This window comes from Sitodiplosis mosellana, unplaced genomic scaffold (assembly GCF_009176505.1).
Source record: "Sitodiplosis mosellana isolate CC-2019 unplaced genomic scaffold, AAFC_SMos_1.0 Smas_scaffold_6197, whole genome shotgun sequence".
Taxonomy (NCBI): Eukaryota; Metazoa; Arthropoda; class Insecta; order Diptera; family Cecidomyiidae; genus Sitodiplosis; species Sitodiplosis mosellana.
In genome coordinates this window covers 5,948,449-5,958,244 of record NW_022601438.1, presented here as the reverse complement: position 1 = coordinate 5,958,244, position 9,796 = coordinate 5,948,449, and the positions used below count along the sequence as shown (strand labels likewise).

At 37.2% G+C, this 9,796-nt stretch overlaps 1 protein-coding gene across 3 annotated transcripts in view; it reads right to left on the bottom strand.

Moving 5' to 3' along the window:
• LOC129577052 (heparan sulfate glucosamine 3-O-sulfotransferase 5) overlaps positions 1-383 on the bottom strand; it is a 79,544-nt gene extending 79,161 nt beyond the window's left edge. The window contains exon 1 of one of the 3 annotated variants that reach the window (XM_055463467.1): positions 345-383. The gene's annotated coding sequence lies outside the window, so the exon portion shown is untranslated. Of the gene's footprint in view, positions 1-174; positions 313-344 lie in introns of those variants that run through there. The other 2 variants (XM_055463468.1, XM_055463469.1) reach the window with 2 other exon arrangements.
• Positions 384-9,796: the final 9,413 nt, after the last annotated feature.

The following is a 9,796-nucleotide window of genomic DNA, read 5'->3' as shown; positions in this document are numbered from 1 at the left end:
AGAGAGAGAGAGAGAGAGAGAGAGAGAGAGAGAGAGAGAGAGAGAGAAAGTGGGAGAAAAAAAGCACACACGAAAACAGAAGACGAAAATAATATGTATATACGGCCACTACTTTGTTGAAAAAATGAGAAAACGACTTTGCTGGGAAAACAACACGTTGAAAATAATGCAAACCAAGAAGATGTGTAAACGTTTTATATATTAACATGTATATTTTCTTTTATTCGTTTCCTTGTTGTTCAACTTGATTTGGATGGTTTAAGTTTGGCGTACACAATAAAATGAAAGGAAACAAACAAATGTTAAAAAAAAGGTTTGATATGAAAATTCATGAGAAAAGTCACCACAACACACTACAACATCCAACACGGTCACGACTCGTTTTCAAAATGCGCTGCCATACCGAAAAATGGAAGTGCTTTTCTATGCGAGCATTCAATGTTGAACGCGTTGCAAGCGCACGCTACAAATACACCGACAAACATGACAGAAACGATATAATAAAATACATGTTTCCCATGTTTCCCATGCTTCCATATTGTATCACTTTCGAATGGATATGTGTGTGTATGGGTGAATGAATATGTGCTGTGTCTATGTATGCGATATGGTGAGTGAATACGGAAAAGGTATACCGTTGCCTTTGCCTTCTAATGTAGCCAGATTTTACCGTGCTGGTTTCGGAAATAAAATGTGCTCCATTCACCAAGTGCACCAATACCAGTGTCACCACCATAAACGACACGAACACACATACACACGAACAGAGTCACACAGTGTGTAGCGCGCATCAGGACTGAATGCTAGAATGAAAACATTTGTTTTAGCGTGTTCTTCTGTTTTCGAGGCAAAGTGGGGCGCATTGTACGATTGTGAGCTGATACTCATTATTCCTGTAAGCCAATCCAATTGGTGTTAATGGAATTTGGTGAATGTGATGCGATACAGCAACCAGTGCCGATTGATGTATGTGTGTGTATCGCAAGTTTACTACGAACCCTGCACGTAGATACGCGTATACATGGCCACGTCAAGTATGCTTGAACATACCAACACCGTGCTTGGTACAAGCTCCAAAACATACGCGGGAAACACAATTCGGTAGCTTCCTTTCGGCCACATGCTTCCTTCCATTCAATGTTCAAGCTGGTATTTATGTGTGTGTGTGTGTGTGTGTGTGTGCATGTGGTGGTGCCCATTGTATGGCCATTGTTTGTTTTCGTTACTTAAATTTGTACACCGTTTTTATTTAATACATTTTTCATATGTATTTATGAAGTATTTACTCATTTCGGTCTGCGACTGCGCGCACACACAATATGCTGCTGCTTCTAAATATTATTGCGGTGTATGTGTGTGTGTGGATGTGTCATTTCTGTGCACTTGTTTGACTTGGCGTAATCATTACGAAACAACATCGTCGTTGTCATGCGATGCGTTTTCTTCGGTTGATTCAAAGCAATTCTAATTGCGAGAGTTGTGTATTGATCCAGTGATGTTTGACCAATGCTTTCAAAGATCAACACATTTATTCGAAAAGTAGCGAGAGAGAGAGAGAAAAAACTAACGGTTCACACAGACCCATGAGCATTTCATGTTCAACCGTCACATTAATATCTTTATATGGATATGTTGCTGGAATCAAGCCAATTGGGGCCTCTTTTTCACATTTTCTCTCTCTTTTCCACTCGCTCACTCTCGAATCTCATGCTAAACCTAGAGGGTTGCCAGTAAGCAGATGAAATAGCACGTGCACACTTTCATTTTCGCGTGTACTTTCGATCCATCCTAATGAGTGTTTTACAGAGCATGGACAACACATGCAGCTTTCATCCATATAGATTTTTATACGTTGAGCCCTCATAAATAATATCATATTGTCATTCAACCTAATCGAATACACAAAACTATGCACGAGACAAGCGGAATGAAAGGGACACACAAAAAAAGAACAGAGCTATAAAAGCCGCTACTTGTAAACAATGCCAGTAACTATAGAATCCAAATTTTAATGCAAACATCGAAGAAAAAGAGAAGACGATCCAAAGAACTAGGAAAGAATGCGTAAGGAAAGTTTGTGTCATGTTTGCTATTTTCTCACTTTCCCTTCTCTCTCGCTCTCTCTCTCTCTCTCTATTTCTCACTTCCCCCGCTCGTCTTAGCTATCGAAGCGTTTCCGACACGGCAAACGACACTCAGTTTCAAACTCTATCGACGTGTTTTTATATTTACTCTCAGCTTGTATACACAATTTTATAGCTATTTTCCTTCATTTGATGTTACTTTGTGTCTCTTGGTTTTCTCTATCGGAACGCCGGGTCCACACACGAGAAAAAAAAGCGCACACACATTTTTTATGTCACTGTTGCGCTTCACAAAATTCGAATTCTGCAACAACACAATACGACAACATTGTTAAGTGTTATGTGTATCCATCGATCCAAGAGAGACCGCGAAAGAGAGAGAGAAAGAAACGCTTAGGTTGACATCGTAAATATGACCCTGGCTTTTGTTGCTTTTATGCGCTCTTCGCCACTCACCCAGTGTAGCCTCTTGTCTTCTCTTTTTTTCCCTCCTCATCTTCGTTTCTTTCTTTTTTTGCATGGCTCATCGGTATCGATATCATTTTTATTTATATTCGCTTTCCATTCGAGGCTTTGTAATCGAGGCCCGTTTATGGCACATCTTCTTACATTCTATTCGAATGCTTATTTAAATGAACAACAACAAGAACAATTTCTTTGGCCAATGTTCATCGTCGTCGTCGTTGTTTTGTTTGAGATGCGATACCTTTGTCTACTTGATCTATTTTTGATCATTTTCGGAGCACAATGTGATGAGCCATTCTTTTTTACCGCTTACAAGCTTACATTAAGCACATAGCCCTGGGCGCATTTTCGGTTATTTCGGTTTGTGAGTGTTTACGTATTTCCTGTTTGCATATTACGCCGTGTGTTCGACCATCGTTGAATATTTTTCGTGATGTGACGAAGGTCCTTCCTTTCAAACGGAAGACCGAAACACGAAAGATACAAGGAAAAAGCGATACACACGTTTATGTGACAAACGGCAAATTCAATTGGCAGCACGGCTAATTGTAAAATGATATACAGTTTTGTGACATTGAACGCCGCAACCCGATGTGTATGTAAGTGTGTGTAAGTGTATGTTTGCATGTGTGACGATTGCGAATAAGTAAATAACCATGGATAATGTTCAATTATAGGCAATAGTCTTAATCACAGTGGCCATTACATCATATCATCAAATAGTTTGCACGGACGGTGCATGGCAACGCTTTTTGGAAATATCGTTAAAATGAAACGCACCTCATGCAACATATACACTCTGCGGCTCCCACTCACACCATTCCCTTCACCCACTCACCCGATGTGTGCCTCTTCTCTTGATAATTTCGTTTTGTAACGGTAATTTATGTGTGGCTGAAATGGTTCTCTCTATGTTTTTGTTGCCGTTGTTGCTATTGCTTTGGTCGCTCGTGCTGTATTCCATTCCCTGTTTTGCCTGTAGAGATATTTTCATCGGATGTGTGCGAATCAACAATCGTACAAACAAACTAATCGTATGCCTATGATAAAAGCATAAAGAGAACGAAACGTACTATAACAAACAAGTGAATGAGAGTATATATAGAGACAGCAAAAGCAGGAGCGATAGAGCAAGAGACAGAGAGAGAGAGAGAGAGAAAGAGAGAGAGAGACAGAATGACAACTAACGCCGAATAGCAACGGAAGAAAACACATTGCCGCACATAATTCGATTTTCGCTTTCTGTTTTGAGCCAAATTTCATTTGAGCCATTTTCGTTCAAATATATGCGCATAATCCCGCATATTTGTGTGTTCCCCCCGACAAGTGAGATAGCGATTGAACGGTTTAAGCACAAAATTTAAGGAATAAAAGATAGCGAGACAATTTGTAGTTACATTAGAATGATTTGTTTGCTTCATATACATTTTAACCGTGTGCGCGAGACACTTCACTTCATCTATTTAAACAAAGCAGTAGTTAATATTGTTTACGATTTTTCGTTCATTGCAAACCGTGTCTAATGATTGAATTCTAATCGATTTCGTGAATGGCTATATATATAAAATAGCCAACAATTGGCTTTAGTGTATCGGTGTATCTGAATGGTTTTTAGATCCCCCCATTCAATGGTGGACAAAACTTTTGTCACAAAAGCAAAATTGGCAAATAATTCTTATCGGATTGGTTGGTTGGTTGGTCGGTCGATCGGTAAAACAGTCTCTTCGCGCCGAAATAAATGCGGAAACTGAATCAAATGGGCAATGCAATTGTGTGAGAATAATTGGATGGAACGCATTACAAGTCCCAATTGAAATTTACGATTGAGGATATGATGCGTATTGGGCCAAATAAGCCGGGAAAACAGAGAGAATCGCAATGAATGCGCCAACAACAACTGTGATTTATTCAAAACTGGAATGGAATGTCGGTGTTATAGGCGAAGAGATAAGGCAACGACAGTGGAAACAAAAAGCTTCTCTTACGCTATGAATTAAACGTAAGGCCTCCTATACAAACACACACATAGAGAGAGGGAGAATGTCACCATTTCTCTGCCGCAAAAATGTCATATCACATAATGGCAATTACAGTTGGCAAAACAATGGACATCATTGAACTTGGTGGATAGTGGTTTTGGTCGGTGCGCTCATCAACATATTCTTCTTTTCGGCAGTAATATACGCGACAGCATATCCAGTTACTGTTATGAAACTACCCGAAACAGAAAAACCGCCATCACCGACGACGACGACGACGTTGAACAAAAACAACAAAATGGAAAATTATGGTGGATTCAAGTGTAGCGGCGGCAACGACGACAATCCTGGCACAGTGCGACTTTGATTTCACCGTGAGCACTTACATTTTATGGTTGAGCGGTAACATCGTACCATATTCATCCACAATTTATCGATGCTTCTGCTCTGTATCTTGCTATCTCCCTATTTTTGGGCTGGAATTTTTATTTCCGTCATCCGTAAAGTATGCTTGCTTTTTAGCACTACATGAAATGTAGAGCTACTAATCTGCTTCTTTTTTTTCTCAATACTTTTTGAGTGTTGAAACAAATTATGGTGAATTTGAATTTTATGCTCATATTTTTTATTTAATTTAAAACAGTGGCAATAACGACAAATAAGTGCATAGTATCTCAAAGCTCTAATCAAATTTTTATTATCAAATGTTGTTTAAAAATTACATAAATTTTTCGTATAATATTTTCTGAGTCTTGAACGGAACTAAAGTTATTATAGATTCTTTGCTCATAATATTTATTTAATTTAAACCAAAGGCAGTATATTTCAAAAAAGAAATAAAACCAAGATCTTGTAATTCATTTTGCAAATAAATATATTACTTCAAAGTTACTTTGATGAAATATGTACATTTCATGTAGTGCGCCAAAAAATAGTTTGTTGTGAAACAACAAAATAGATTAAGTAACTAAAAACTCAAGAACGCAGAGCGGAGCGAAGCGAAGTTTATATTCAAAACCTGCGATTATGCGAAAGTATTCATTGGAATAACGGTTTTGACTCTCTCTCTCTTCCACCTGTATTGTTTCACATTCACTTGACGGTGTTGAGCAAAGGAGGAAAACAACGAATGTTTCAACATTCGCCCAACAAACGGAACATTAGCTCCGAAATTCGACACCTTGACTTCGGTTTTTTGTTAAAATATTTTCTCCACTCACTCTCTTCCTCTCTCAATCTCTTTTTTGGTCCCATTTTTTCGGAAAAACTTCATCCTCTCCATATACACACATACACTCTCTCACTCGCCCTTTCTGGGCTTTCGTTTATTGCTTCATCTAAATGTGATCAACGTAAACATTTCAACATATAAATTTCCTATTTAACGCGCAATTTCCAGCAATTGTGTCGCTCCATACTTTTTGAATAACATTCAAGATTGGAATAATGTATTATTTTAGATGCATAGCTTGTTACCGCTGCCGTTTTTTTCGTTCCCTCCCCCCCACCTCTCTCTCTTTCTTGCTAATGCTATCGTTTCGTGTTTTTCTTCTGTTTGCCAATGATGGTCTTTATGCGTTAAATACGATCACGGATTTCATCCAGGAACGACATATACACACACATACATATTTTGTTAAATTATTGGCTGTGACAAAGGCCAGGCCATGAAATTGGAGAAAAACACTCATTGCCTGTTATCTACGTGAATCGATCACAAAACTGCGAATTACACGGCAGCAAAAGAAGAAATAAAAAAAACCCATGAAAGCGTATTTGTGTCATTTGCTTTAAGCTCCACTCTTATCACAAATGTCACGTAATTTGTAGAAAAATTGATTTCCCCAATGTGATTAACATATTTTTTTTCGTGTTGTGATTTGAAGCATTTTTCTTCTCTTTCGGTGGATTCGAAAATGCCATCGCATTTTGCAATGAAAGAAAAAAATGAAGAAAAAAGCTTCGCTGAATTATTGAATGAACAAATCGATTTGATTTTAGCAACTTTTCGAAAGCCAATTGAACATTTACATAGCATCGGTTGAACAAATTTGGGAAAAATAACATGATTTTGATGCGTGAATAGCTTGAGGATGAAAGATTACTTTGATTTCTAATTCGTGTTTCGTTAAAAAAAATAAGTTTTTTTTTTCTCTTGCTCCCGAACATGGTTTTGCTGTTGTTGCCGTGTTTGTATTAGCTGAATCGAAATGCTGTTCGAATAAGCGGAATGAAGTAGCGGAAAGAGAGACACATATACAAAGAGTGTGAGAGCAGTTGGAAAATGACGTTGAATTTGTATGTTGCAATGTTATAGAAGAGTATTCAGTTTCAGTTGTGAGTGTAGCGAAGCGCAACTAAGAACAGATCAAATTTCCAGCATGTGCATGGTAATACGTATGATATACGATATTGCCGCATAAAATAGATTGGTTATCTATTTGCCAAGAGCAGTCTAACGCATGAGTTACCAAAGTGAAGCGCAACTTCCACGAATTCCAGTCATTTGGTAGAAAAAAAACCAAAACGAAAATAATAATAGGTGTGTCTGGCAAAATAATTGAATATCTGATTTCATCATTAAGTTCATTGCGCATATATTCCATTTTCACCTCACACCACCACATTTCATCCGCAGAAAATTTTTGCTAATCAATAAAATCAACAAATACGCTTCAATTCGTTTGTTGAAGAATTCAAATGATTTCGTTCATTTTTTTTTTTCGTTTTCTCTCATCGTCTTCGTTGTGGATGTTTTTGTCGTCGTCGTCGTCCCCAAGCTAAATATTCGGTCTTTGGCTGCGTCAGAAGGAAATTTGCATAACGCGATGTTACAACATGAATACCAAATTTTCAGGAACAACAATCACTCCGACACAAACACACACACACCCATACATACCAATACCAATGGAAAATATTAAGTTTGATGAGTGTGTATAACGTACAACAGTTTACAACTTAAATCGTTTGATTATGACGGCGCTTTCGTGTGCCAACAACAAAGGAACAGAAGAAAAAAAAGATCAACAAATAAATAAATATAAAACAACAACCCGCAGGTCGTTCGTGTTATGGAGCGTATCGGCCATGGCAACAATCATTGAACACGATATGAACACAAAACCTAACTAATAAAATACTGTGTGTGCGTGTGCGTGTGTGCGTGTGTTTTGGCATCAAATCTCAAGAGTTTTATCTTAATACTAGGCCTTAGTTGGCTGTCGAAACAATTTTTCGCTTGGCCTTTGCTTGCACATGCACAGCTACCATTTTCAGCGGTTCCAACGATTTCCTCACGCTATCCCTTCGTACGCCTTTCCAACTGCTCGTTTCTTGGCTAAGCGGGCTAAGCTGCTGCTGTGTGCTGGATTCGGGGTATTTCTCTATTGCGTTTTATTACAACAGATATACTTTACACAAAAGAAACTTTTCAATGACGAAAATTAAAACAAAGTGTCTCTCGTGGCACCGATTCATATTTATGATCACATTTCAAAAACTAGCATCATTGTGGATTTCAAAGCAACACCCTAGCAGCCATCAGTCCAAGCGATTGAAACTTATTCAATTTATTCTTCGCTTTTATAATGACAAAGTTTTGTTAATTCAGTTCATGTTTGTCAGTTGTTGCTTTTTTATTCATTGTGAACTCTTACCGAGTTACTTACTCTCAATTTATTGCCAAACCGTCAAAATGAAATTTATGCATTAGTAATAGCTAGGGTTTAAAAACGCGTTATTTTTTTCAGTGTTTCTTAAAAACGTTTTTTTACAGAGCCGTTATATACCGCCCAAAAAACGTTTTTTTCGTTTTTTATCGTTATTTCTGCGGTATTTTGGACTGTCAAAAAAAACACTACAGAAAAATAACGTTTTTATAACACCGTTTGCGGTATTTGTCGAAACGTTTGTAAACCCTAGTAATAGCATTCCAGTTGGCCCAATAACTAAGGAATTTAGAACGAACGGAATTCTTTGTCAATTTTTCTAATAAATCGGTCGAAAAACCAATTGAATCTTTTGAAACGTCTTCATTTAACACATGCTCAACTGCACACCGGAGCATCGAATGAAGATGAAAGAAAACATTCAAACCACAAAAGCAAAATGTTTACTCTTTGGAGATATACTAAGAGCACTTTCAAATTCTCAAGTTTGTTCAATGACAATTTTCTTTTTTTTTTTGTGCGTGTATCTGTATGTATGTTTGACTCATTCCATTTGTGTCTCGTGGAACAAACTCAATCTTTTGATTTGATCACTTTGTCACATCTTTTCAAATGTGAGTGCGTCGCCGTCGTTCGAACATTTTTGAAATGTAATTTATTATACGCATTACGGTAATTGGATGATGGCGATCACATTATCTTTATCACATTTCCTTATAATTTATCACATTTTGTACAATAGAATACAATATTAAGTTTAAAGAAGTGACTTAAAATGAATTCTAAATAGATGGAGCTGCTCGTGCTGTGGAAATCATAATGCATCTCAAAAACATACATCGAACGTATTTATCGAGTGTCAATTCATCCGATATGGACATCTAACTCCATCTAAGAGTTCATTTGTGTTGAAACCTTCAATTTTTAGCTAGAAATTCCATTGTGCTCTCATTTGATTTTTAATTTAGTTAATTAATATAACAATTATTTGTACCAATATCAAATGTTCACGTTTGGGATCACACTTGAAAGAAGAAAATTTTCATGAAAATCGTGAAAATCTCTTCACTTTCAAAAACGTTCGTTGACATGGTTTCGCTCAAAATGTATTTAAATAAATTTTGAATTCAAATTGAAACGGCAAGCTATTTTGTTGTTCATCTTAATTTCTAAACAACAGAATTGAAAGTTAAGGTAATTATTAATTACTTAAGGGTTTTTTGATGATGCTACTTTTTGACTCTACAATGTTTAGAATCGCAACGATTCAAATTGCTTTAATTTGCTTAATTCGCCAAGCGAATACTACGAGCAAATACTCAGTGAAAATTCCGAAACGTATCGTATGGAGTAAATGCCAATTTTTTCTCTCTTTTAACACTCATTCGAAGCGAAGAAGAAGAGGAAAAATTTGCATCTTTCCTATGCCGGGAGTCGAACCACGGACCTTCTGATTGCCGGTCAGATACTCTATCCATTGAGCTACACAGACCCCCATACGAACTTTATTGCAATTTTCATTTGAGCGCATTTTTACCTTGTAAGGTGATTATACCAGGATTTATTTTTGTTCCTTTTTAGCACGTGAACTGGTGCC